The sequence below is a fragment of the Lipotes vexillifer genome, unplaced genomic scaffold (assembly GCF_000442215.2).
Source record: "Lipotes vexillifer unplaced genomic scaffold, Lipotes_vexillifer_v1.1 scaffold664, whole genome shotgun sequence".
Classification (NCBI taxonomy): Eukaryota; Metazoa; Chordata; class Mammalia; order Artiodactyla; family Lipotidae; genus Lipotes; species Lipotes vexillifer.
In genome coordinates, this window is record NW_006782421.1 from 1,740,465 (window position 1) to 1,765,201 (window position 24,737).

The following is a 24,737-nucleotide window of genomic DNA, read 5'->3' on the forward strand; positions in this document are numbered from 1 at the left end:
TTTAGGGGAAAGCCAAAAGCCCAGTGGAGCCAGATCTGAAAAAGGGGTGTGATTAAGGTGGGTGGTACCACTTTTGGTCAAAAAGGGGGTAAGATGATAAGGTAGACAGTGATTTTCTTGGGAAAATTATAAACTGTCTCTGACATCAGATTTGAAAGCGACTTTTGTGCCTGAAGCATGGAAAGCACGTAGGAATCACATTGCGTAGCTTCTCACGGACACTTTTAGTTAATACCCGTTCTAGAAAACTGTTGTCTACCTCGACGGTCATGCCTACACAGTGAATTCTTCATGGGGCTGTCCTCTGTCGTTTCCCTTCAGAAACCAGCAGCCCGGTGCAGAGCCTGGCACAGAATGGGTGCACAAAGAATAGTTGTTGAACCAGAGAATGAGTGGATGAAGGTCTGATAACCGAATTTGGTCACCAGTTGTATTTACATGATCTTGAATTACTTGGCTAGTTTTAGTTATGCGTGAGATTGTTACTGACCTTGCCCAGAGCTTAGTAATGGATGTTTCATCAGCATTATTATGTCACCTCGCAGGGTGGAAGCCACACCTGATGAGCTTTCCTTCTCTTTACAGTAGTCATTTCAAACCATGGTCTCAGCTATTTGGAGTTGAGTTTAAAAAATGGTGGATTTGGACAATAGCTTTTGACTGACTGGAAATTGGTATGAAGGCTTCCTTATTTTTTCTGACTCATACCAAGTGACTTAGTAACTTCAGACAGTTCATGATGTACAAACAACCAAATTAACCCGTGCCTGAGAACTGGAGTCTGGGGCCACTTGTGGCTCAAATCATTGGCAGCTCAGAGCTAGAAGTTCTGCTCCACAAGTCATGGCATCTTTGTGATGGTACCTGTTGTGTACTTAGCGTCTTTATGTCTGGTGCTTTTTCTGCTATTATTTGTAGCTGTTCCTTGAGCGTTTATTTCATGCCAGGTGCTATGAGATGCAAAGGTTAAAAAAAAAAACATGGTCTTTGTCTTCAAATAGCTCATCCTTAGTGGAAAGTCATACATATGAATCAACATGCTTATTTTTTCAGATGATTACTTCCGTGGATAACCCACATAAATGCACACATTACTATCCTCATTGTACAGATGTGAAAATGGAGGCTTGGGGGTTAAGCGACCTGCCAGAGTCCAGCAGTAAGTGGTGAGCTTTGACCCAGGTCTCTCTGCTTCCAACCCTGTTCTTTCCTTGGTGCCGCATGGTTGGTTAGTAAAAGCCAGCTTCAGGGGCAGGCTTTCTGTTGGCGAAGGCTCTGTTTTGGGGGTCGGAGTCTGGGGTCAGTGTGTCTATGAGAAATCTCAAAACAGTAAGAAACTTGAGATGATAAAATCCCAAGATGTTAACAGTAAAAGCATTTGCCAGGAGGACTGACAGTGCCCACTAGTGAAGACTGCAGCATGTGATGGGCCCAGGTGAGAGCCTGGAGCCATTTGGAGACTTGGTTCTGTTCTCCTCAAGAAAATGGGAAGGTAGGGCTTCCCAGGACCCTGGGTTTCTGGAAAGATTCAATGCAAGTGGCTTCACCCTAAGCTGAAAGCCAGCCCAGAGAGCTCTTTGGCTTATGCCAGAGCTTGTTCCTGGATTTTAATGAGTCACTCCTTGTTAAACTGAAGTAGGAGTCCCATTCAATTAGCTAATACCTTCCTCACCATGGCTCTGTTTTTGCTGTTTAATAAATTGCCAGTGGGAGACTCAGGAAAAGTCTATGGACAAAAAGAAGTGTATTTCCTAGGGGATAGGGCAGGAAGGAAGATTGAGGGTTTTCTAGTTAGCATTGTCACTGTGACGTTTCTTTATTTACAGTGAGAGCAAGGGTCCAAAACAATGACAACAGTCAATGAACCTACTTATTAGGAATTCTGTCTAGGCCTTCGACAGTGGCCGAGAGAGATGAAACCAGTGGGAGAGTCGCTTTGCTGACAGCTGTTTATACTGTGTTGCACCAGAAGCTGTGACTGAACGCCCTCGATCATAGTCTGTTATGAGCCGGAGGTGAGATGGACAGAGGGAAGGTCAGCTGTTCTAGTCATTTTGCTTCATTCCACATCTCTATTTATTTTTATAATCCAGCCTCTTCCCAAAACACATTTATTTTGAGACTGATAGTCCAAGGGTGGAAAGCCAGGTTCTAGGAAGAATGTCATTGCCATGACACGACTGTGCCACTCTCCTGCTTCACATTTTCCCAGGGTTTCTACAGGGTCACACACGATGACTCCGCTGGCTGTTTGCTGTGGCTCTTGGTTGGTTCCCCTCCACCTTGACCTTTCCAGAGGAGGGTAGCACAGGTTTCTTACATAGTGGCGGCAGTTTTCCAAGAGGGCAAGCCTTAGCGCACTTACACATTATGTGTCCTGATGTCTCACGACCAAAGCAAGTCACATGGCCAAGCTCAGGGTCCCTGTGAAGGTAGATTAGTTCGGGCTTCTGCAGAGAACTGATAGGCTGTGTGTGTGTGTGTGTGTGTGTGTGTGCGCGCGCGCGCGCGCATTGTGTGTGTGTGTGTGTATTTCTGTGCACAGGTGTATGTGTGTGTACAGGTGTGGGTGTGTGCACATAGGTGTGTGTGTGTGTGTTTCCCACAAAGAGATTTCTTACACAGAACTAGGTCATGAGATGGTGGAGGCTGGCAGGCATTTAAATGTTAATCTCATCCAAAAACACCCTCCCAGAAACACCCAGGATAATGTTTGACCAAATACCTGGGCACCCCGTGGTCCAGTCAAGTTAATGCACAGCATTAGCCATCGCAGAGGGACAGGGCACAGGTGTGGGCCCTGGGAGGGCTGGGCCGCTCGGGCCATTAATTTAACAGTTTACCACAGGATGACTTATTGTGGTTGTGTTGTGATGTTTTCTTTCCCCTGAACCTCACCCATCTCTCTATTCCCAGTGCCTTGTATGATTTCTGACTCACAGGTGATCGTGAACGTGTGTTGCAAGAGTGAATGGAAGAAAAAATGAAGTCTCTGATCCCAAAATAAAATAAATATCTGTAAAATGTTTCATGAGATTCTCTCAGATCAATACCAGCCGTTTCTTGATCTTAAATTAGTTTTCAGGAAGTGAATTTCCTTTAGAAAGTTTCTCTTCTTCCTGTGTCGAGAGAATCTTCCATGTTTGAGGAACTTATGCAGGATGCCCATTGCACTGTGCTTTGCTAAATGTATGACCAGGATTTCTAACTCGGTGAACGTTTTTCGGGTTAAATGTTGGTGGGGAAAGAACCTGTTAAAAGGAAATGCTTGTTTTGTCAACTGCATGTTTTGGATTTATATTCCTTGAAGTCACTGCTAATTGTACAGTTAATCTGGAGCGGTTTACAACAAACCACAGTTCAAGAGGAAGAGAAATGGTAAAGCTGAGTCAGCAGTCTTTGATTTCTTTCCAGTTTGAAATCAGAGGTGCGTGTCTAAGACATGCCTCATTGTGCCAGGATAAATAATCCACGCGGAAGTCATAGAGGTTTTGCTATTTCATGCTCAGGAGAAATTTGTATTGTTATGAGATTGCTGTATGAAAGAATATTTTGAAATGCACAGCCTACACACTGTTTAACAATGTTTGAGGGTTGGTTTTTTTTTTTTTTCATGTCATAAAAATCCCTAAGACAAATACCTTTCAGAAGGCAGTGTGCACGTTGCTTGCTGTCTGTAACCTCAAGTCCCTAGCCTGTCCCTCCCCACCTCTTTTTCAAGGCAGGAAGCTTTGGAGAGTTAACATGGGGTAGAAATTTCATACCTGAAAATGATACTTTCCATGCAGGAGGGTGATTTTAGGTTTCTAAGATATGAAGCTGTATCATGACTCATTTGTTCTTAAGCAGGTCGTTCTCCCGTTACTAAAATTAATCACAAAAGACCAGGGAAGCTTGAACAAGGAGAGTTCACACAGCAGGTCTTAAAATTAGAAAGGGAGGCCTCTTTTCTTTTGCATTTGCGAAGTTTGAATGATGCATCAAGGTTTTAGGAAATTCATGTTAATCAGGTTTTTTTTTTTTTTTCATTACAAATCTGTAATTTAGAGTAACTGAAGGTACAGAGCTGGAAGTGAGGAAGAAAAGTGACAAGTAGAAAATTTAAAAAGGAATCAGGTGCATATGTGAAGCAGACCTTCCTGCAAGTCCACATGCCCACCGTCTGCTTAGAGCTACGTGCTTTGGTTTGGTCATATTCTCACTTACTAAACGCCTGGTCATCCAGGAGCCCAAGGATGGGAGAGTCCGATGAAATAACCTCTGGAAATATGTGCAGTTTGCCAAAGAGCATCTTGCTGTGTCTGCTCGTGTCTGCTCCTGTCCCCTCCAGTTTCTCCCCTAGGCAGCATCCCCAGTGGTGTTTTGCATGTATCAGGCAGATCACATCATTGCATTGCTCTGTCCACACCCTGCAGTAGCCTTCCTTGACCATTACAGTGAAATGCAAATGTCTTACTCTGGTCAACAAGGCCTGTGGTGACTGGGGTCTGGTTCCTGTCCACCTCACGGACAGGACAGGCTAATAAGTTCATTTGCACCTGAGGGCTTTAGCACTGGTGGATTCTTGTGCCCGGACCTTCATGATGCTCGTTGATACCATTCCAGTCTCTGCTCAGGTGACTCCACAGAGAAGCCTCTTCAGCTCCCACCCTCCCCTCTCCATTGTCCAATAGCGTGTCCTCCTTATGTGCCTTTGATGGTCCTTGTCACCCTGGAAACCATGCTACGTATTTGTCACTTGATCACTGTCTGTCTCTTCCACCAGCGTGAAGCACCGTGCGAGCAGGGCTGTTGTCTCACTCACTCTTCTGTTTGACTTAGAACTGTGTCTGCCACGTACTAAGTGCTCAGTTAATATTTGTTGCCCAGATGAATGTATGTGACTTTTACAAGAGAGGTGAAAACATCTTACAGGGTTTTGTTTGTTTCCTTCCGATAGTGTAACTAAAAGGAGCTGTCCTAGGATCAGTGGAGATTTTTCCTTTTCTATGACTATAATGCCATACCATGTGATAGTCAACTGGCCATGCCAGTTGAGCCTAAGGCCTACTGTGTGATTGGACGTATCTCCCCGACAGCCAAAAAAGCATATTCTTCATAATCTTAACGTTAGGACTATATGGTCTATAAAATTCATTAGAAAATAAAATGTATACGATCAGTCTTACTGAAGCAGAATACCCAGTTACCCACCAGATTCTGAATGTCAGCCATTCTAGATAACTACCGTAAGTCTTGAATTTGAAACCTTGAGAATAATTTATATCTAATAGGATCTTAACATTGAAGATTAGGGTGTGGCTGTATATTGGCTTGAGTGCAGTGTCCTTAGATTTCCCTCTGCAGTCATCAGTTTCTTTTACTGACAATCTTGTGGGCGGTGGGGAGTCATTAAGTCAATTGTGATACATCCGTGCAATAGCATATAGGTGCAGCCATTAAGGAGGATGATTATAAAGACACGGAAGGGCTTCCCTGGTGGCGCAGTGGTTGGGAGTCCGCCTGCCGATGCAGGGGACGCGGGTTCGTGCCCTGGTCCGGGAGGATCCCACATGCCGCGGAGCGGCTGGGCCCGTGAGCCGTGGCCGCTGAGCCTGCGCGTCTGGAGCCTGTGCTCCGCAACAGGAGAGGCCACAACAGTGAGAGGCCCGCGTACTGCAAAAAAAAAAATAATAATAATAAATAAATAAAGACACGGAAGATGCTTGTATGATGCTGCATGCAAAAGCTTAATGTGAAGGTATTGCTGTGGTTATAGGACTGTGACCGAATTTACACGCGGAGGGGCAGGGACTACAAAGGACCCTGGGAAACCGAAATCATGATAATTTGATTTTTAAGATGATTCGACATATTTTTCTGGATTTAATCTTGTTGGAATAGTACAATTTTTGAAAAGCTCTAATTGGCATATTTGCCCCCTCTCGAATCTCATCCACGAAGTTCTTTTGAAATGTGACCAAGTGCTGTGGTCTCCCAGGGCGTCATCTGAGTGGAGCAGACCCACCCACCTGAGAATAATTCTTTGCCCAGCAGTGTGCTGGCAGAGCTGTTTGCTGCAGACGTCTGGGCTGCCACGGGCTAAGTGTATCCATTTGCAACACAGGTAATAGAAAACCTGGCCAAGCAATGGTCTGAACTAAATAGGGGTTTTGTTCTCATGTAACAAAATGTCTGGACTGGGAAGTCTGGGGCTCATGTGGCATCTCCAGGATTCCATAAGGACCCAGGCTTTTAGTTCAGCCTTCTTATCGCGTGGCTTTCGTCCTTTCATCCTCATCTTTGTTGTCCTGGTTGTAAGACAGCTGCTCCATCACCATCCCTTCCAGGTTCCACGCAGGAGGAAAGAGAAGGGTGAAGGTCAAAGCACAGATGCTTGTTGAGTCTACTCCCTTTTAAAGGATTCCCCATGAAACCCAATCTGACAACCTCATTTACATCCTGTTGGCCAGAACTGTATCACACAGCCACTCCTACTTGGAAAACCGTGGGAGTTTTTATTTTGTTTTGTTTGAAGCTGGGTGTATTTCTGCCCAGAGCAAGGTCAAGGTAGTTCAGAAACAAAGAAGAGGAGATTGAGTATCGGATGGGCAGGTAACAGTGAATTCTGTCTTGAAGTTGCCGAGGGTACGTTGCCTTCTAGACGTAACCGCCTTCACCAGCCGGGGTGCGACGTGCCCTTTTCTGTACCACTGTTGCTATGACTTTATCTCGGTGGTACAGGAAGGCTTCTGTTACGGACATGGTGTCATGAGGGGTTTTCAGATACAGTCGAATTAACTGAGTTTCTTGATCTGTTGATGATAGGAAAAGGAGACAGGAATGAGGAGGTCTTGTGATAAGTTCTTTTTTTTTCAGCAAAGACTTTTCTGAAAAACAAAACAAAACAAAACTTGTTCTTTCTGTCGGTGGCAGTACTTCTCAGTTATCTTGTGAGGAGCACTTTTTGCTTTGATAATGAAATATTTTGAGATTCCGTAATTGTGTTTATTCAGTCATAATATTCTTATTACATAGTAGTTTCTGATAGTGAATGATAAGGGTTGATTGAAGCAAAGAGGGTATATACCAGTCGCTCACTGTTTATTGAAGCAGCTTTGGTCATTCAAAGCAGCAACAGCATCCTCCATAGGTACCAGACATCATTTGGAGTATGAAGTGCAGGATGGACAGCAGGTATTAAGGAAGGTGTTGAGAAACTGGTATGGTCAGGGAATCGCAGGACAGAGACCCGAAAAGCAGTCAGGAATGTTCAGCGTGAAGAAAGGGGTAAGTTGTAGGCATTGATGAGCACTGGCTTCTAGCCTAGAAAGAAGGGTGGGCTTATCTTTGGAACTCCAAGGGACAGACCCACCCCGATGACTAGGTGTTATAAGGCAGAGTGGAGTGTAAGCTCCAAGAAGAACTTCCAAGGAGTGGACGTTACTAACCATAGGAGAGGGACCTCAGGGCGGGGAGCCCCAAGAAGGGTAACCAAGGGCTGCTTGTCACGTTCTTCCGAAGGAGCGGTAATGGCTCCCGTGCACGCTCTAGAGTTTGCGATGAGACTCAGAAGGATGCTGGGTTTTCTCTCTGGAACACCTTCCCCCCTGGCACCCGTCCCGTCCCTAGTCTTCCTGTGAGGACCACACCGGGCATCTCTTCTCTCTTTCCCCGACCATCCCTTCTGTCTCCATGGACTCCCCCCGAGCCCCTGCCCCATTCAGCTGCTCCTTTAGTTCCCCGTGCACATCCCTCACTGGAGACACTCACAACCCTGTGCTGTCATTGTCTCTACCCGTAGGTGGCTGTCCCTTGAGGGCAAACCCATCTTTTACCTTCCTGTCTTCTGTGCTTACCCAGAATCTGGCGGTCTCACTGGCTCTCAAACATTTATTGAATTAGCAAGTCAGTGAGTAGAGATTAGTGAGATTCTGCTTGAGTTAGCCTTGACCTTATAGAGAATTTCTGTTTCGACTTTATTGACACCGATACTGTTCTCGCAGGTGGTGGTTGAGCCAGGTAGCATCATGGATGGTTACTGAGTATAACGAGTGATGCACGGTTCTTTGTGCATGTGCCACCTCGCTTAGACGTCTGACCTCCATGCTTGTGGTGAGGTTGAAAATTGCCCGCAAGCTGTGTTCTCAAAGTGCTTTGCCCATTCCGGCTTACGGGTGTGAGTTCCGTTCTGCATCTCTGTTGATGATCAGAGGGTGGACCATGGAGCAGCTGGGATGCTCGGAGTGAGTACAGGAGGCTGCCAGGTCCCCTCTTGTGTGTTGGAGTAGAATAACCAGAGGAGAACAAGGCAAGTTTTTAAAGTAACTTGGTACACATGTAGGTGAAATAACCTTACCTCCCAGTAGCTGAGAAAAAAATACCTCCCAATTCTGGCTCTTGTTCCGGGATGTTTTTAGTATGAGAGGGCTCTTTCTTCTTTGATCAATGAAGGAGAAATCATGGTAGAAGAAAATTAGGTGGGGAGACATCTACTCAAGCTGTTTTATTTTATTTCTGCCTCATCCACGAAAGAAAAGCAAACACGAGCAGAGGCTGATCACAAGCACAATAGAAGAGGACAGTGTAATGTTTTCTTCTCTCATATTTGTTTATAATATGATTTAGTTATAACACACACCGCTGTGAGTTGTTTTCAGTGTGTGTGGCTTGGTAAATTATCTAAAGGGCCTGCGGAAACTCTTGTTTCATAAGATACTTCCCATTTTAATTTTATTGGGGGGAAATTATGGGTTTTTGGAGTTTGTTTTTAGCTTTTAAATGAACATGATTTATTTACCATAGCATTTGAATTACGAGCATTTCCCTGTTATTACTCCCTGAAAGGTTTGGTCTATTTCTACTAGAATCTTCTAAGGGAAATTGATGAACCTAGTAACCTAATTTTAGACCTCCTGAAATTTGGCAGATGGATGATATCTATAGTGTTCAGAATCCATTCCTATTGGACGTTTAAAAATAGTCCCGTCATTAGAGAATATGTTCAAGAAAAAAAGATTTTAACCCCAAATCGAATGACCAGATCATTGTTTTTAGTCTCTTAAGCTGGGTATGCATTTGGGTAGCAGTTTCTGAAGAGCATTCTGTACTCTTTTCCTTTTCTTTCCTGTGCGATGCTGCTGTTGTCATGGAAACAGATCTTGGAGTTGCTTTGTTACACAGTGTAAGGGACTCCCTGATATGGAGAGTTACTGCAGGTCGTATCAACACAGAGCCTTTATTAAATGTTGTGCTACAATGCATATTGTATAAAACATGGAGCTCTGTGTTCTTTGGAGCTTACACTAAAGAAGACATAACGCTGACACCCATAAAACACAAAACAAACATCAGAGTCCTAAGCCTCAGGAGCCTTGAAAAAGTACAGGCAACAGGCACACGTCATTTCTATTGTAGGTGATGTGTTATGTCTGTGGTCAGGACAGGTCATTACTAGACGTCCAGTTAGGGTTAGCTTGTTGAGAAAAGAGGCTGGGGAGGTTTGAGTGGTCCAGGAAAGGAGCAAGCCAGAAGTTAAAAGGATTGTTGGAAATTCCCCACAACCGTTTAGAGGTAGAAATTGGATCCTGAGATGAGAATCAGCTGCGCCTAATAGTTTGAATGCTTGGAGGCCTCCAGGTTGTAAGGTAGCCCCGTCAGGTATCCCGAGAGGGTATTTTGTGTTGTGTTGATTGGGGTCGAGGGGAGTGAAGCAGTCGAAGGAGCAGTGGACTCCCGTGGCCCTGGGTGTTTGTCTCTTGCCTTCTCGCTTCCAGCAAATACCATCACCTCCCTGGGCCTCAGGTTCCTCGATCGCCTTTCCATTGGTCATGCTCCCATCAGTTGTACTTTTGCTGATGGCAAAAGCCCTTGGCCCTTGTGCTCATTTCCTTCTAAAACTTCAGGTGTCCAGATTTATTATTTTTAAACATACTTTTTGCTTGGGCTACAGAAACAGTTAACCACATTCTAACGCTAGTATCCTGCATTCTTATTCCTAAGTGACTGCTGATTTCCCAAGAGATTTGCCCCTAGACTTAACAGGAAAAAGTATAATGATCCCAGTACCACTTGCAACTGCTATTTTAGACACACTGAAATTCTCCTGGGTCTGTCATGACCAATTTTGCCGCTTTAAAAAAAACCTGCCCTGGAGTATTTTTTTAAAACTGCAGTGATTTAAAAGTCTCACACCAGGACATCCCTGGTGCGGTAGGAGACCGGGGCCTTAATTTATGAGATGCTTCAGATACTGTGCGCCATGCAGCAGAGTCAGGACTCTTGGGGGACCTGCCCCCTCGATACAAACCAGATTGTAGCTTCAGCTAATTTTGATTTGGAAATTGCCCCCTTAAAAAGAAAAGTCCTAAAAATGTTTGACATTTACAGGATTTCTGCAGCAGTTGGCAGTTTCTCTAGCAAGTGTATTCACAGACCTTGAAAGAATTTGGCAATTGCTAACTCATGTTTTTATATAGTGTAGGAGTACAGATATAGTCCTGATGGTACATTGTAGTGATGGGTATAGAGAGTATAATGGCTATCAAAGTCAGAATTCTCATTGTTTTTTAGTCTATAAACATGTTTTCAGCTTCCAGATATAAACTCGTCTATAAGGATAATAGTAGTGTGTGACCACAGAATTTTTTCTCTAATTTCTCAATTGCTTTTCACTTACTTTTTCTTAATAAGTACTGTCTCTAGGATCTCAAAATACGGTATAAATTGACGAGATGAGGTCCAACTATTTTTCCTCTGGAAAATTGAAATGTGATTTTTACCCCCCTTTTTTGGTTAATTAGGACACAGCTAAAAGTAAACATCCAATTATGCAGGGATGAGTCTAGCCTGGCTCAGTCTGTGCTCTTTAAGAAGAAGTCCTAAGTTACAAGGATGTGTTGAAAAGAAGGCCAGAGTCTAAGACAAATTTAGATTCCATGTAAAGAACAAACTCCTCTCAACGTTATGGATGACACTGCGTGTGTAAGAAAAGAAACAGGGTCAGGAATGGTCTCATCCCTTTACTCTGAAGGCGAGAAAGGAAACGGGGAGACCTGGTTTCTCCTTTGAGATCAGGCGTCCAAATACTGAATGTTCTTTGAAGTAAAATATTCAAGTGAGGAAAGAATGGAGGAACTCAGATTTAGCTCTGAAAGAACCCTGCTTGCAACTCATGGCCCCTTTAGCTCCATTCAGCCTCTCATTCCTCCCTTGGCCGAATCTCAGCTCCCATTATGCATGACTGGGACACGGGGGCTTTCTCTTGGTCTGGACCAGAAAGCCCCTGGAGGTGTCCAGTGGGGAGCCGCCGGGGTCCCGAGGTGGGCATCCTCCCGGTGCTGGCAGACTGGGAGCCCGAGGAGCGCAGGCACCACGCTTGGGAGGGGATGATGGGCGTCCCAGGACAGCGGGTGCCCAGGCACCGAGCCGGTGAAGCCGGCTGCGGCAGGCAGAACGCCTACACTTGATAAGCCCCCTCCCCTCCTTTTTTTTGGCTGCTTGCAGTTTCTGTGCTTATTTCCATTTAGTACCATTGAGTGATGTCCCTGAGTCGGTCCCAACTCTGCTAGGCAGAAAGGAGCTCCTGCTACGAGTGGAGCCCAAAGGAAAGGACAGCACGGGGTGGAGGCGGAGAGCAGGAGTGACTGAAGCGGGAGAGGCAGCCCGGAGCAGCATGAAGCTCGGGGCCGACGGCGAGCTCGTGCTTGTGACCTGCAGAAGCTCAGTCCTTACTGGGTATTATGTTTTTTAATTACTGAGGGGCTGGGTTAGTCCCTTACAGGTGGTTTGTGCTAAACCCCACGGGGCCCTTTGTAGAGGGAGGAGGGACCAACTGCTCAAAGTGAACTAGAAGGGTGCTGTGGGTGTTTCATGATGCCCGGTCTACTGGGCGTAGCAGTGAAAACCGTAGCATCTCTTCGGAACTTGGGCGGAACGGTGTGAGCCTGAGTCGGTGGGTCTGTCATGGGCTGACACGTGTGGGTGACTCACTGAAGAAACAAGTCAGGCCCCCAGAGAAGGCCGAGAACGTTTTTCATTCATCAGACCCGCCTAGTGGGCCCTTGAGCTCTGCTCCCGGCCTGGGCTGTGGTGTCAGGACCCTTGGCACCGCTTCCCCATGAATTCTGTCACTGCTCCTGGAAGAGTGGTCTGGTGCCCTCTGGTTCCCACGAGTATCCAGACGTGGTGGTGGAGGATCCCAGTGGGCAGGATTGAGTACAGGAGAAAGGGCAGCGCTCCCTGTGGTGTGGGCGACCCGAGCCACCTGAGCAGAGGTGGCCAGGTGGGTTTGCCTCAGGTTCTGGGCTCACCATCAGCCCGGTCTCAGTCCATCAGTGTGGGGCGGTGACCCCAAGCCCGGCTGCACATCTGGATCACCTGGGGTGCTTTCCAAAATGCATTTCCTGGACGCCCTCCAAACTCAGGCAGGTCTTAGTTGGGAAGGACCAGTCCTTAGGAAGCGAAAACTTTAGAGGCAAATAGTCCTGCTGTTGCACCTCAGCTCCAGACACCCTTGCCAGTTGTGTGACCTTGAGCAGGTCAGTGAACCTCTCCAAACCACCGTTCCTTTATCTGTGTGCAGAGGGTAAGTAATCATACCCGATCTATAGAGTTTGGGGATGAATTCAGTGAAGTAATGCGTGTAGAAAGCTTATTAGCTCATGTGGCCCATCACGTAGTAATGATTCAGTGAACGTTAGCCGTTGCTGGGCTTCACAGCAACAGCTCGGTGCCGTGGGAACGCGTAAAGGAATTGGGAAGAGCACGCTCCCTCCTCTGACGAATGTTCGATGCAGGTGGATGAGACAAGCAAATGCACGTGCATGTTGCCTGCGCTTTGGGAGAAGGGAGTACTTTGTGATGAAGTTCAGATTGCTGGCAGATGCTGGAAGGAGAGAGTTTGGACCTGGGGGTGGGGATGGGGGTCCGGGGTGGTGCCAGTGGAAGCAGAGAAGGCAGTGACTCTGGAGACGTTTCAGAGTGAGCGTCAGAGGGGCCTGTTACCAACAGAATTGCCTTCTGATGATGGCATTGTATCTAATTCAAGACTCTGACTAATTGCTATTTTTAGTTGCTTGTATTCAAAAGCTTGTTTATACCTCTGAAGATTGTCAGCTGGGTGTAGTGCAAGGAGCTTAACGCTCAGTCCAAATTCCTGAATTCTTGTCCGCTCTCTGCCCCTGAGTAGCTTCTGAGGCCTCGGTTTCCTCGTTGTGGGGACGGGCAGTGAGGGCCAGGCAGCTGTCAGGGGTCTTGGGCCAGCACGAACCATCGTTCAGCAAATACATCTAACGCACTCCCCTTCCAAGGCATCTGTTGCACATCCTTGCTTTTCAGTTCCTGGTGCTACGGACCACCCATTGTTCGGTGGAAGACTTACGTGTTGCGCTCATTTGCTGGTTGAGGTTCACATTCCTTTAATGTCCACAGAGATGGACATTTCCTCTTAGAAAAGCATTTTTGTTCAGTTTGGATTATATAGAAAGTGTACGTCATCACGCGTTTGTTTGGCGTCCGGTCTCAACAAGCTGTGACTGTCATTTTGGAAGACGAATGTGGGAGCATCCTGGCCTGTCATTTCTCTCCTCTAGTTCAACCTAGTGGTGGTCCCGACTTCTAAGCAGTTGACTTCAGCTGACCCGTGTTTATAAGTTAATGTTTTCCTGGGTGTCAGGGTCTAGCCCTTCTCATCCCTCACTGCGGACCTGATCAGTGACGTCGACTCACACCCCCTGGGAGGCGCTCACTCTGCCTTCACAGATCTTCCTGTTCGTCTGCTGTGGACCAGCCACCCCCCCCCACCCCACACGCACAGAGGATCCATCAGTGAACTAAAGAGACAAAGGTCCCTGAGCTCGTGGAGTGTCTGTTCCCGTGCCATGAGCCTGGAAGTGTGCCTGCCCTGCTGTCCCTGGTGGGGGTGGCCTGTGACAGGTGCCCACGCCCTTCTTCCTTCGTCCAAGAGTCCTTCCCTCCCAGTTCTTGAGAGCCTCCCTCGTGACTGGGCAGGGGGACTGAGTCATGGAGATGGCAGTGCACTTTCGTGTCGAAACAGTGGACCATGTGATCATCGGGTGTCTGTGGTACGCTGTGAAAAATGGCCACGAACCCTCCCACGCTTGTCTCGAGCTTCCTCGTAACACGGTTGTGCAGACCTTCGGCCAGCAGGCAGAGTCCATTTCTCCGCTTTGACGAGTCCAGACTGGCTCCGTGACTCCCTGTGCCCAGTAGATGTGGCACGAGCAACATTGTGGGCAGTTGTGAACCAAGGCTCTGAGGCTTTGCAGCTCCCACCCCTGCTTGCTCTTGGGAACGTCTGTCGCCGGAAGGAGCCCTTGTTACCCTCCTTGAGGATGAGAGACCACGTGGAGCAGAGGGGCTTTCTGGCTGAGGACCCCAGCCCCAGCCCTCCCAGGCCTGTGACTGAGCCGTCATCGACCATCTAGCCCCCGGCAGCTGCCAGCTGGACGCAGCTGTGTGAGTGTCCACCAGCCTAAAACCTCCAGGTGCTCACCTGCAGCGTCAGTACAAACTTCTCGTCTTCAGTAGTGGGAAGTTGTAAACATTTATGTGTTTTTTTAACATAGATATTTTGATATATTTGCCATTTGTTGTGAATGGCATAGTCTTTGGAAGGTTGGCTTTGGACAGTGACTTTCATGTTTGAAATCGTCCACGTAGAGATGAGCTTTTTCAACAGGACCTCCTGAGATGTGGTGACTGGACGAGTGTGTGTTGTGTGAGGAGAGACGAGCGCTGTGAGTGTGGTGCTGCGGGTGTGGGTGGGAGAAGGCTCCTGGGCGCGTGGACCTGCTCCACGTGGCTGCAGATGGAGAGGTGGGGGTCTGAGGTGACCCTGGCCAGACTTTGCACAAATATGATTTCAGTGAACTGAGACTTGTCTCTTTGCTGGAAGTGCTGATGAAAGTGATGACTTGGTAACATCAGTCCAAAGTGGAAAATGGGCATCTGCGTCCATCAATTAAACAGAACCACGGCAGAGCCACTCCACACGCCTTTCCCTCTTTTCCAAAAGTTGTATTTTTTGCTTTGTTTTCTTGTTCAGTTCAGAAGAACGTCTTGGAATGTCTTGTTTATAATTGCTTTACGAATACCATTTTATTTAATGCCCTTGCTAATCATACTTCCTGTACAAAAACAGTCGAAGTCAGCATGGCTCCATATTGCCTTAATAATGATGACAAGCCATATGTTTTACGAAGTGGTCTGAAAATGGTATACCACCGGGATTGAAAAATTTTGGAAATTGCCCATGTTAACTGTGTATCTGTTCTGATCCGTAGATAAAAGCAGCTATGCACTACTATAAGAAAATAACTGAGAACATTTATTAATAAGGTAGTCAAAGAAGTTCTCAAGTAAACATATATCTGAGATATATAAATATATAGCTGAACTGTATATGTCACTATATATATCAATCAGCCTGTTGTTCCAAGGCTTTCTACAGAGAAGATTTCTGGGGGTATAATTGGGTGGGTTTGAAATAAAGAGGTAGTTAGCTTTATGACTGGTGTACCATCTTATCAACTTGCTGGGTCGCCTAACAAACCGCCCCATAAGTCGGTGGCGGTAAAACAACCCTGGTGTTATCATTTACATAATTTGCAGGTCCCAGGAGGCCTGGCTGATGTCACTTGAGCTCAGCTGGGCACCCCGCCTTCTCATGGTGGGGCTGGGGGTCCAGTCTGCACTACACCCCTCTCATCCTCCTTTGACCTGGGTGTGTCCTCCCAGGGCTGGCAGAAGCCCAAGAGGGTAATAAGCAAACCCCAAGTTTGCTTCCTTTAGGGTTGGAACTGGCACATTGGCATTTGTGCCTCTTGCTGTTGGACCAAGCAAGCTACTTGGCTGAGCCCAAAGTCAGGAGGCAAGGAAGTATATTTGACCTTTATGGGAGGAATTCCAAAGTCATGTGAAAAAGGGCGGAGGAGGGAGGGTATAGGGAGGAGAGAGGAGTTGGGGCCAGTAAGGAGATATACCATCTCATCTGACTCTTAAAAACAGCCAAGGCCTGCTAAAGATGAGCAAAAAGGTAGATTCGATGAGCAGTGGTAAAGAAACAGTTTGGGGATACTTTCGTCTTTGAAACTATCCCCAAACTGTCCTCCTTCGATACCAAGGGTTGTAAACGACAGCTGGTGGGTCAAATCCCACGCGAGGCTTGTTCTGTAAATGTTTCCCTGGAACACAGCCATGCCCGTGCATTAATGTGTGAGCTGTGTATGGCTGCCCTGGCCCTATAGCAAGAGTCAAGTGAGTGCTTGTGACAGACTGATGGGCCCGCGAAGCTGAAAGGTGTTACTCTCTGGCCCGTTACAGAAAAAGTTTGCTGACCCCCGTTTTATATTATGTGCCCGTGAAGCAGATTCAGTTGTAATCTCCGTCTCCCTCGGCCCCCTACCACCCCGGCCCCGCAGCTCCTTTTAGGGTTTTTCCGGTTTGCGTGGCATTCTGATTCTTGTGTGTTTCTGTAGAATAGGGAGATAAGGTAATCCTGGCTCTGGATTCCAATACAATTTACATCCACAAGCTCTAATCCTTCAACCAAAATTTAGGAGCTGACAAATTAGACTAGAGCACCTACAAATGAGGGAGCCATGGCTACTCTGTTGGTCATTCATGAGGTTAGACAATAGGGTGATTGTGTCTGTTCTGCTGAAAGACAATCTGATTGTCTTTTGTGTAGAATAAAGTACAGACCCGAGCACCCTCCTCCCAGGAGAAATACTGCAGACCTCTGTGTGCTCGGACCTCCTCCTGTCGGCTTCTCTGTTGCCCTGCGAGCTCTGAGCCTCTGGTCAGCATATCTTCATGCTGCTTTTCATTTTCCTCACTCCCTTTTTTTTTTTTAATTTAATTTTTTTAATTAATAAAATTATTTTTTGGCAAAATACTACAAAGAAAATTTAAAAGGAAAAAACTATTCATTATAGGGCTTCCCTGGTGGCGCAGTGGTTGAGAGTCCGCCTGCCGATGCAGGGGACACGGGTTCGTGCCCCGGTCCGGGAAGATCCCACATGCCGCGGAGCGGCTGGGCCCGTGAGCCATGGCCGCTGAGCCTGCGCGTCCGGAGCCTGTGCTCCGCAACAGGAGAGGCTGCGATGATGAGAGACCCGCGTACCGCAAAAAAAAACAAACAGCAACAACAACAAAACACACAAAAAACTTATTCATTATATTATACCTATCGCCCCCTTAGTATATATTTATAATGGGTTTTCTCAACCGGATGGGACTTTATATGGTTTAAAAACAATCTTGATGACTGTACGGAAATATGGGAAATGTTTGTAATACAGTGTTTCATAAAAAAGATATGAAATTGCTGCAGGTACGCTGTTGGAACCACGTAATAAATACGTATCTATATGTAGCAGACAGATACCCTCGTCCTAATACCCAGAACCTGTGAATGATGCCTTACGTGGCAAAAAGTCCTCTGCAGAAGTGATGGAGCTTGAGATGGAGAGATTATCCTGCCGTTATCTAGGTGGCCCTTCGTAGTCACAGGGGTCCTTATGAGAGTGAAGGGAGTCAAAGTCAGAAAAGGATAAGGAAGCAGAGTGTTTTGCTTTGAGGATGGGGAAGGGGCCATGAGCCACGGAGCCTAGGTGGCCTCTGAAGGCTGGAAAAGGCAAGGAAACAGATGCCCCCGGAAGGAGCACAGCCCTGCCACCACCTTGATTATAGCCTTGTAAGACTCGCTCTGGACCGCTGACCTCCAGACCCCTAAGATAACAGATCTGTGTTGTTCTCAGCCACCAAGTCTGTGGTACTTATTGTTACAGCAGCAATAGAAGACGAATCCAGCACATACAACTGAAGAGAAGATGCTTCAAAAAGTTACGAAGAGGTTGTATTTTACTTGGCTAGTGTATTTTGATCCAGCCTTGGTGAGTTTATATTTTGGTCGAAATGGTTAACACTAAGAGGCAGCCAGTGACTTTTAAATGTTAGAGGAGAAGGAACGTGGTTGAGTCTGAAGTTCCAAATCAAATGGTACGCAAACCAGGAAGCTGTTACCTGGCTTGGGTTTTGTTACGTCAGGGCGGCAGATGACTCCAGCCTTAGAGGGGAAGCCAGTCTCTCTCTCTCTCTCTCTCTTTTTTTTTTTTAAGCCTCTTTCTGGTTTTCAACAGACTTTCTTTGGGCTGAAATGTTACCTTTCGTAACTGGGTATTCTTGTAATTGAGACCTTTGCACGAGGCTAAGTGCAAGCATTAAGCTAAAAACATGTTGTATTACAGACTCTCATCTTACTCTGTAAGGTGACGCTAGCCTTCTGGGACACAGACACGTGTGATACACCAAGCTTGCTCTCCACCCCGGCTCTGTCCTGAGAAGCTGTCGTGATAGGGCTTGCCGCGTTCCCCCCAGCAGCTTGACCCTGTGGGCCTTTGAATCCAGCGAGTCATTTCCTCGTCCTGCCCCCTCTGTCCCGCGGTCCTGTGACTTGGCAGAGCCTGGTTCTTCACTGGTGACAGGAGCCCCTGCCACGCCTAGTGGAGCCTGATAAGGGTCTGTGCACCTGCAGGTGGGGCCACTAGCGCTTGACCAGCTCCCCCTCCTGGAGGGTGGCATGGCCCACAGGGGAAACTCCAGAACCTCAGAGTCTTTGCATTTCTCTCCACAGGTAAAATGAGGATTTTGACATTTTTCAATTTTTTTTATTTGTCCCAAGGCTGGTTTTACATGTTTCGAGCCACTAGATGAAGATCATTATGGAAATGTCCCCACGGGGTCCCCTGGGCGGTGACTCGGTGACGCTGTTACCTAGTCCAAGCCCGTACTACTCGCTGCACGACAGGCCAGTAATCGAGAGACGAGTTGTTGGGGCCGAGGAATAGCAACTTCATCCAGAAAGCCAGCTGACCAAGAAGATGGTGGGCTTGTGCCCCAGCGAACCATCTTGCCCAGTTAGAATGCAGGCTTCTTTTCTACTAAAAGGGGAGGGAGTAAGGTCAAGCATTTCCTGGTTCCGGTCAGACTCCGGACGGGTTGTGTTAATTTCTTCCTTCCTGCAGCCATTCACAGGTGGGCCTGGGCAGGATGTGTCCTGTGATCTGAACAAAGGTATTTTAGCTTCACGCTGGTTACCTGGGAGGCAGGGTTCCCAGAGATGGGCCATTATGCAGAATTTAAGCTTCTAGGCAACATCCCTTCAGTGATGAGGTTGTAACAGCATGCAAAGGTTCTTCCCTGTTACAACGTGAAGTCCCTGAGTGTTGCGGTCCACGGCTCAGCGGATTCTCCAGGGTCAGCTCTTCTTAGGCCTCGAAACAAGATGCTGAGGGTACTGCCCGGACGTGTGCAGGCCGAGCAGATCGCCACGACCTCTCAGCTGACTCACTCCATGCGCTGCTGCCGCTCCCTGTCTGTCCCCCCGGACAGGAGGGACCAAGGCGGCCGGCGTGGGGGAGGAGAGGGAGCGCCAGTCGCCGTGAACCAAGTTAGGAAGCGCATGCGCGTCGGGCTTGGGCCCGTCCGTCTAACGCGCCCTTTAACAGTTCCTTGAGAGTGAACGATACGAAGTGCGGCCCCGGCCCCTGAGGTCACTTCGCTCTGGCCTGCAGCCCCTCGTGTATCTGATGCTTATCGTCTTGAAGGTGATCAGCTACTCTGAACTCTGAGTGGAGATGCAAGCTGGGTACATTTATTCCCGATGAGACCATCTTTTGATTGGAGACATGGAAGGAGGGATCAGCACATCAGAATATTTAATTAGGCCAAAGACAACGGCACGAAGTCTTACTGATGCATGCAGATGTGCGTGGCAGGGTGAACTTCCCCGTCCTTTCACCAAGGTTCCCCCACAAACAGGGAAACTAAGAAATACTTGGGTAGAAAGAATCATCAAGTAGCACATCTCTTCAGCTGTCGAGGTGGCTGGATGTCAACAGCAGGACTGGACCTCTGCAGTTTGTTACCTGTTTTACCGTCCTCAGCTGGACTCTGTTTCCACGAAGGATAAAATGGATGTTTTCCGAGCATCTTCTTTTCTTTGTTCCAGAGAAGTTCGGGGAGGTGTCGGTTCCCAGACCTTCTGTATTTTTGTTGTTGTGAGAGCGATGGACTTCCTGTGTCTGAAGCACAGGGGAGCAGGCTCGCTGCCCTTTTTGCAGACTCTCCCTAAGCTGGGCAGAGGTATCCAGGGACCCCTCATTCAGGTTTCTGCTGCCACTCCCATGCAGCCACACGGCTTGAAACACCCATGCTCCTTCTTTGCCTTTCTGAGGGGTTAATACAGGTGGTTCCCTGTATCTGCGAGTCAACCAACTACTTTTCCGTTTTATGTAAGGCACTTGAGCGTCTGTGGATTTTGGTATCCGAGGGGGTTCCTGGAACCGCTCACCCATGAATACCGAGGGACAGTTGTGTTGGGGCGAGTGGTGGAGATTGAGAAAAATCATTCTTGTGTTCCCCTCCTCGCCCTGGCCAGGCCCCTCATCTCTGCCTCTTCCTCCCTCCCTCCCCTGGGCCTTTCAGGTCCTCCTGACACCACCTCCAATTGCTTAGTTGATTACCTGGATTTTTGATAATTAGCATCTTTTCAGTAACATCCGTTGTTCCAGCAGGCGCCTGGCTGGCTGCTGTATACTCAGCAAAACACCTAATGTGGGGCTCCGGGAAAACGTGCGATGGGGGAGGCCAGGGGACCATGCGGTGCAAGGGCAGAGCCCGTGCCCAGCAGAGTGGCGGCCGGCCGGCCGGCCGGAAGGCAGGGGCTGCGTCAGCGTGCAGATCTGCAGGCCGGAGGCTCTTCCCGCCCAGGCCTCCGTGGACAGTGCCGCTCGGCTTGAGCTACACCTGAGAATCGCCCAAGGAGCTTTCCCAGGGAGGCACGAGGAGGCCTGGGTGTTGTCCGGATCAGTTAGGTCCGACTCCCAAGGGGGGAGTGGGTGGCCTCCGTGTGTTGGCAGCGCTGCCCGGGTGGTCGCGTGGGGGCCCAGGGCTGAGAGGCTGTGCTTCGCCCGATGACGTAGGAGAATAGATTCCTCTGTGCCTATTGTCAGGAGACAGGAATAACGGCTCTGGGTTCCCTGGGTCTACCCTGTGTTTGTGATGTGACTGTTCCAGGTGAGGTGACCTGGCCCACGCTTTCACAAGTCACCCTGCGGTGGCCTCCCGTCCTTGCTGTCTCCCCTCGGGGTGAGCCCTCTGCCCATCCGCAGGAGCCGAGGCTCAGACTTCTCTCCTGACCACCTGTTTTCACACCCACTTCCTCATCAGCTGGTCTCGACCTTTAGCTCAGCAAATGGACCCGCTGGGTACCACACGTCACGGATGTCTGTGCGTCCCAGTTAGCGGCCGGGACACAGAGAGAGCGGACTTTCTTCTGAACTTGATTTTCTGAATGCTTAGCTCACGGTCTGGAACCCGTGTTTCCAGCGGGGGAGTTTGATTTCCCCAGAGAGGAGCTGCGTTCCGGCTCCAGGGACCAGGCGTCCATGCGTTCCTACACCCCCGGCACATGCAGCCCTGTATCCCCCGAGCCTTCCCTGGCTTTGCTCCCATGCCATTTAGTGCCTTCTCCCCTGGAGCTCCGTGTTCCGCTTCTAAGCAGATCAGGGTGCCTTTCCCAGAGGGAACACTGCAGATGGCATCGCCCATGGGGATGGGTTTTCTCCCCCAAGTGACTCACTCCTGCTAAAGACCAGGCTCTGGCTCGAGTACGTCGCGCCCACCTCTGTGCAGAAGGAATTAGAGCCAGCAGAGGACTTAAAAAAAAGAAGTTACATGGTAAGTCCTTCTTTTTGACGGCTGTTTTTCACCAGACAGTCTCAGTTCTTTGAAAGTGTTTGTTGGTTTGTATCATTGATGCTTTTTTTTTTTTTTTTTTTTTTTTTTTTTTTTTTTTTTTTTTTTTTTTTTTTTTTTTTTTTTTTTTTTTTTTTTTTTTTTTTTTTTTTTTTTTTTTTTTTATAAGCGTCTCTTTGTCTTTTTAGTTTAATGGCACGCCCATTGCCCTTCCTGCCTTGACTGGGGCAAGACTGTACGCTAAGGACTGGCTTGGACCCACTTTCTCACCCACGGGTGATGTGGCTGTGGATAAGCGCCCTGACTGCCTCGCCCGACAGTCAGTTAAAGGACGCTCTCCTTTGAGGCTGCATGAGGCTCCGTTCACCCCCAGCATCTGACCTGCTGCGTGGGTGGGTCTGGTTTGCACACACAGCCTGCGGGGGGGTGGGGGGGTGGGGGGGTGAGTGGGACGGCGCTTTCTTAGCACAAGATGGACACGTCTGCTTTCCTGCCTGTGGTGAAGGGAAATCCATGGCTGGAAAATACTTGAACCGTAGGCAGTCAGCAACACTAGCCCTCTGAGAATGAATTTAAAGGCAAGAGAGACGTCAAACGTTCGAGCTTTTTGTGACGTGCGTCTTAGACACAACCCTCCCTTTCCTACACTTCCTCTCCCCCTTACCAGGTGGTACTTAGAGGGACGTCCAGAAAGGTGCAGAAGAGTGATAGGGCTCTTCTTTTCGTTTTAGGAAATGAGCTGCTTTTCTCCCCCCCCCCCCCCCCCCCCCCCCCCGCCCCCAGCACCTTCTCATAAGCAATGTAACTGCCTTTGGTTTGCCTAAGAGAGAAAACATTTCTTCTGCTCCCTTGTCTGCCTTTCCCTCAGGTAAGCCATGCCTCTCTAGCCTCTGGAAGGCAGTGCAGCATTTGGCCACATCCCTTGTTTTCCTGTCTCCTCTTCCGGGGCTCAGAGTTTACCTGTCCTGATACCCACTGGTGCGCTTCATGCTATTAGGCCGCGTGTCTTGAAACACATAAGCGTCCAAGACCGGGAGTTTGCGTGTTAACCGCTTGGTTTACGATGAGTTGTCAGTTTGGCTACGCAGAGGAGGGCTGCTTTGAGGGTCAGCCCTCTGCTGCTTCCTCCTGCATTACAGACCAGTCTCGCCCATCAGGTTTTTCCATCTGAGGCTCTAATTGGATACCTAGCGGGTCGGTCAGAAGCCGCCAAGGAAAGATCCAGAGAAGATTCTTCACGCTGCCCTCCTACCCTGGCCTGGGAGAATCGTTTCCTCTTGCAGGGTTCGTCCTGAAAGAGAGGCCGCTGTCGACTTTGGAGAGCTGCGTTTGATGGCTCGGGCTTATTCCTGCCACTTCAGAGGAATCTGTTCCACTGCAGGGGCTGCTGCTTGGGCATTAGGACAAGTTGTCTGAAGGTTGTCAGGCTCCGTGGGGCAGAAGTCAACCCTTTCCTTCCTTCTTTTCAGCACAGAAGTATTTACTGAGCACTTCCTTTGGGCGGCGGAGAGGGAGCTGGAGCTTTCAACTTCCAGTCTGTTTCTCTGTCCTTTGAGGCGACCTGAGGATCCTTTGCTGATCCCCACCCCAGCGCCCCAGCCAGCCTGAACAGGATTAGTTTTAATCGCGTTAACCTTGACTGTGTGAGTGGCGCTGACCATGATTTTGTGTCAGAGCCAAAGATTCATATTCACATGTTACCCTCGGATGGGAACTGTGCGGTGGCTCAGTTGGTGTCTCCGCAGCATGAGGGAAGTTCTGTGGTCTTCTGTGGATTCCCCATAAATCTGATGAAAGTTGCATTTTATCCCTAGATGTCCGACTTCCTCTTGAGTTTTGTATTCTCTACATTCAGAGTCACAAGTTGATCTCTTTGAACTTCCGGGCCAAATGTGTTTGAATAATAAACTTCCAGCATGAGGGAAATGGTCACATAAACGTCAGGACTTATAGTTTGGCCCATACCTCTATTATTCGTTACTGACAGCAAAATGAAGGAGGATCCCTTGGGGCAGACTTGGGCTAGCTATGCTGATTTTATTGATCCAAATGATTATGATTTGAATATGTTTCAATTTTAGTGAGACCAGGCTCTAACTAGTGCTTTACTGTCACCATCATAAGTAACAGTAGTTAGCATCAGCTACATACACATTGAGTACCAGGTACCATCCTCAGTGTTTTACATGAATTCATTTCTCCAGTCATCCCCAGACTCTGAGGTTACACTATTATCCTCTTGGCTTTTCAGCAGAAAGAAGCTGTGGCTTAGAAAAGTTCAGTAGCTCATCCAAGGTTTACTGGATGTGACAGCCGGGATCTGAACACCTGCAGCCTGATCTGCGGATTCACACGTGACCACTCTTCACCGCCCGTCTCTCTGACCTCTTACACGGCACTCATATTTTGCCAGATGGAGAGAACTCACCAAGGATGAGGCCTGCTTAAAAGATTCTTGAGAATAAATAGGCATCTGTTGACCTCCGTGCCCATCAGGCAACCCGTGGCAGAAAAAGAAATATATTGCCGTCTTGAGGGACAGCTAATGAAACCTGCCCCACTGTGGACCCAGAGCCCCTGCTGCCCTGTTGGTGGACGTTCCTCGCTGCTCAGGGCTGGCCCCTGACCGGGATAGACAGCACGGCTCTTAAGGGGCTTCTGCAAGTTCCTCTGTGGCTGCCGCCCGGCCGGCTTGCTCTGTCCTCCTGTCTCCGTTCCTGTGGGCCCCTCGCTGCTGCTTCACCGTCACCGTCACCGGCTTCTTGTTCTGTCAACAAAAGGAGCAGCAGACAGAGTCCCAGGATCCCAGGGTGTTGTGAGACCACAGGGTCCTCTGGTCCTCTCCCCTCATTTTAACGAGGGGCCACACAGCAGGGTCGTCATGTCACCCGGGCCAGATCTCCGGTTTCCTGACTCACCTTTATACTAACGTGCCTACATTTGAAATCAACGTGAGGACTAGGGCCCAGAAGAGC

General features: G+C 48.3%; 1 protein-coding gene across 2 annotated transcripts in view; it reads left to right on the forward strand.

Moving 5' to 3' along the window:
* The window catches only part of PRKCA (protein kinase C alpha), a 372,776-nt gene that overhangs the window by 166,289 nt on the left and 181,750 nt on the right, over window positions 1-24,737 (forward strand). The gene's annotated exons all lie outside the window — the stretch shown is intronic.